We start from the raw sequence: 4,622 nt of genomic DNA on the forward strand, positions 1-4,622 counted from the left end.
CATGGCTTATCCGCCCCGCCCATCGCCCAGCTCAGGCCCCGCCCTTGACCCCGCCCAACCTCTGTGGCTTCTCTGTCCCGCCCTGCCGTAGGCTCCGCCCCCTCGGGGAGTGCTGTAATCCTCCCTGCCGTGGAGCCTGGAATTGGGCTCTGGAAGATCTCACCTTCTCTCGTGCTGCTCCCTGACCTCTGCAGGGTATCCAAGGCCCTTTTCAATCCTGCTTACCTTCCGGTGTACAGAAAGACTTTATACCTTATTTGACTGCAAAGAAAAAAAACCAAAACAGCACCTTGGTTCCTGAAGGCCAGATGGAAGTATGAACTAGGAAAATTTCTGTTCAACATGTGATCCCCAGCCCCAGCCGGCTGTACTGAAAAACGAATGAACATAAATTTCCATTAAAAAAAATTAAGTGGTGGTAATGGCAACCCGGAGAAGGCAATGGCACCCCACTCCAGTACTCTCACCTGGAAAATCCCATGGACGGAGGAGCCTGGTAGGCTGTAGTCCATGGGGTCGCTAAGAGTCGGACAAGACTGAGCGACTTCACTTTCACTTTTCACTTTCATGCATTGGAGAAGGAAATGGCAACCCACTCCAGCGATCTTGCCTGGAGAATCCCAGGGACAGGGGAGCCTGGTGGGCTGCCGTCTATGGGGTCGCACAGAGTCGGACACGACTGAAGCGACTTAGCAGCAGCAATGGCAACCCAATCCAGTACTCTTGCCTGGAGAATCCCAGGGACAGAGGAGCCTGGTGGGCTGCCGTCTATGGGGTCGCACAGAGTCGGACACGACTGAAGTGACTTAGCAGCAGCAGCCGCAGCGGCACAACACTGTGAATGTGATTCCCACTCATACATTAAGAAATGTTTGAAAGTGAAAGTGCAAGTCCCTCAGTCGTGTCCGACTCTTTGCAACCCCATGGACTGTATAGTTCATGGAATTCTCCAGGCTAGAATACTGGAGTGGGTAGTCTTTCCCTTCTCCAGGGGATCTTCCCAACCCAGGGATTGAACCCAGGTCTCCTGCATTGCAGGCGGATTCTTTATCCGTTGAGCCACAAGGGAAGCCTAAGAATGCTGGAGTGGGTAGGGTAGCCTATTCTTTCTCCAGCAGATCTTCCTGACCCAGGAATCGAGCTGGGGTCTCCTGCATTGCAGACGGATTCTTTACCAACTAAGCTATCAGGGAAGCCCCAAAGAATGGCAAATGTCATATATGTGCATCCGTGCACATTCGCTCAGTTGTGTCCCATTCTTTGTGACTCTTAGGGACTGTAGCCCCCCAGGCTTCTCTGTCCACAGGATTCTCCAGGCAAGAATACTGGAGTGGGTTGCCATACCCTCCTCTAGGGGATCTCCCTGACCCAGGGATTGAATCCTGGTTTCCTACATTGCAGGCAGATTCTTTACTGTCTGAGCCACCAGGGAAGCCCACTTCCTATTATATATACCTTGCCACAATAAAAATATGAAAAAATTAAGTTTAATTGCAATGATGTGACTTGAATACACACAGGCATGTGGGATTTTCAAGCTAAAATTGGGAAAGTCCAGGGAAACCAAGGACGAATTGGTCACCGTACCACCAACTCTGAACTATTATGTCAGAAATTCTGCCTAATCCCCCAAACAAAAGTTCTCTGCTTTGCAAGAGCTATCCGAAGCCATTTGTACTCAGACTCCCATATCCTATGAACATCACCTTCTGTTCTCCTTCTAAGGCTATTAAGCCTTTGTCAAAGTGTTGCTATCCAGTATTGTGGTAGATGTACTAAACTTTGTATTTCTTAATCATCAGATTATTCTGGTGATCTCTTGGAAATATGGCAGTTGCTTTACATACAATTTGTTTGGCCCATCTTTTCTGTGGGAAAAACAATCATTTAAAGATAGGAAGAATTTATTTTATAATTAAGTAAAACATCCAGTGTAAAATATACTAATGGTTTTACTATTCAGAACAGTATAAAAGATATAGCTAATATGGAGTTGAACTTTTGTTGAGTAGAGAGGATGAGCAGACAAATGAAAGTGTTGTTTTACTTCAAACTACCAATGACTGTACAATTTGATTATGTTTTTGTTCTGTATTTAGGTTACAAATGAAGGAAGCTTTTAATTGATCTAAGTATAGCAGTATTCATTTTATTTTCTCTTTGTTTTTAGTAGTTGAGCTGTAGCTGAGGACTACTTTTTGTGAATTTCTGTAATTCCTTAGGTTGGGATTGGTAGATGGAGAAAGAGAGAGGGAAAGAGAAAGAAAGAAAAGAAAGAGAAGTGATAGAGAGAGAAGAGAAAAGGTAAATATCTTCTGAGATTGGAAGCTCCAGGTATAGGGAACCAGATCTGGGAAGAAAAAATATGGGAGGGAGGGTATAAAGGAACATGAGACGAATTAAACTAAATAAAGTGTAAAAACTATTTGATGAAATTTTCTTTTCTGTTTGCAAAAGGAAGAGCCATTAATCAACAAATAGTAAATTAGCTCTACGGCCCTAATACCTTCTACTAACTACCCAAGAAATAGTACATGTTCATTTTTAGACGGTCACAAATACAAATTTCTTGTGATACCTGACCAGAATTCTCCAAGTTTATCAAGATTTCAGGAATACTTAGTTCAGTTCCGTTCAGTTCAGTCGCTCAGTCGTGTTTGACTCTTTGGGACCCCATGGACTGCAGCACGCCAGGCCTCCCTGTTCATCACCAACTCCTGGAGTTTACTCAAATTCATGTACATCGAGTTGGTGATGCCATCCAACTGTCTCATTCTCAGTCTCCTTCTCCTCCTGCCTTCCATCTTTCCCAGCATCAGAGTCTTTTCAAATGAGTCAGTTCTTTGCATCAGGAGGCCAAAGTATTAGAGTTTCCGCCTCAGCATCAGTCCTTCCAATGAAATTTCAGGACTGATTTCCTTTAGGATGGACTGGTTGGATCTCCTTGCAGTGAAAGGGACTCTCAAGAGTCTTCTCCAACACCACAGTTCCAAATCATCAATTCTTCAGTGCTCAGCTTTCTTTATAGTCCAACTCTCACATATATGACTACTGGAAAAACCATAGCTTTCACTAGACGGATCTTTGTTGGCAAAGTAATGACTCTGCTTTTTAATATACTGTCTAGGTTGGTCATAACTTTTCTTCCAAGGAGCAAGCATCTTTTAATTTCATGGCTGCAGTCACCATCTGCGGTGATTTTGGAGCCCCCCAAAATAAAGTCTGTCACTGTTTCCATTGTTTCCCCCTCTATTTGCCATGAAGTGCTGGGACCAGATGCTATGATCTTAGTTTTCTGAATGTTGAGTTTTAAGCCAACTTTTTCACTTTCATCAAGAGGTTCTTTAGTTCCTCTTCACTTTATGTTATAAGGTTGGTATCATCTGCATATCTGAGGTTATCGGTATTTCTCCTGGCAATCCTGATTCCAGCTTGTGCTTCATCCAGCCTGGAGTTTCTCATGATGTACTCTGCATATAAGTTAAATAAGCAGGGTGACAATATACAGACTTAATGTACTCCTTTCCTGATTTGGAAGCAGTCTGTTGTTCCGTGTCCAGTTATAACTGTTGCTTCTTGACCTGCATACAGATTTCTCAAGAGGCAGCTCAGGTGGTCTGGTATTCCCATCTCTTTCAGAATTTTCCACAATTTATTGTGATCCACACAGTCAAAGGCTTTGGCGTAATGAATAAAGCAGAAGTAGATATTTTTCTAGAATGCTCTTGCTTTTTTGATGATCCAGCAGATGCTGGCAATTTGATCTCTGGTTCCTCTGCCTTTTCTAAATCCAGCTTGAACATCTGGAAGTTCACGGTTCATATACTGTTGAAGTCTGGCTTGGAGAATTTTGAGTATTACTTTGCTAACATGTGAGATGAGTGCAATTGTGCAGTAGTTTGAACATTCTTTGGCATTGCCTTTTTTTTCGATTGGAATGAAAACTGACCTTTTCCAGTCCTGTGGCCACTGCTGGACTTTCCAAATTTGCTGGCATATTGAGTGCAGCACTTTAAAAGCATCATCTTTTAGGATTTGAAATAGCTCAACTGGAATTCCATCACTTCCCCTACCTTTGTTTGTAGTGATGCTTCCTAAGGCCCACTTGACTTCACATTCCAGGATGTCTGGCTCTAGGTGAGAGAGCATACCATCATGGTTATCTGGGTCATGAAGATCTTTTTTGTATAACTCCTCTGTGTATTCTTGCCACCTCTTCTTAATATCTTCTGCTTCTGTTAGGTCCATACCATTTCTGTCCTTTATTGAGCCCATGTTTGCATGAAATGTTCCCTTGGTATCTCTAATTTTCTTGAAGAGATCTCTAGTCTTTCCCATTCTGTTGTTTTCCTCTATTTCTTTGCATTGATCACTGAGGAAGGTTTTCTTATCTCTCCTTGCCATTCTTTGGAACTCTGCATTCAAATGGGTATATCTTTCCTTTTCTCCTTTGCTTTTTGCTTCTCTTCTTTTCACAGCTATTTGTAAGACCACCTCAGACAACCATTTTGCCTTTTTGCCTTTCTTTTTCTTGGGGATGGTCTTGATCACTGCTTCCTGTACAATGTCATGAACCTCCATCCATAGTTCTTCAGGTACTCTGTCATTCAGATCTAAACCCT

The sequence above is a fragment of the Bos indicus genome, chromosome 5, assembly GCF_029378745.1.
Source record: "Bos indicus isolate NIAB-ARS_2022 breed Sahiwal x Tharparkar chromosome 5, NIAB-ARS_B.indTharparkar_mat_pri_1.0, whole genome shotgun sequence".
NCBI lineage: Eukaryota > Metazoa > Chordata > Mammalia > Artiodactyla > Bovidae > Bos > Bos indicus.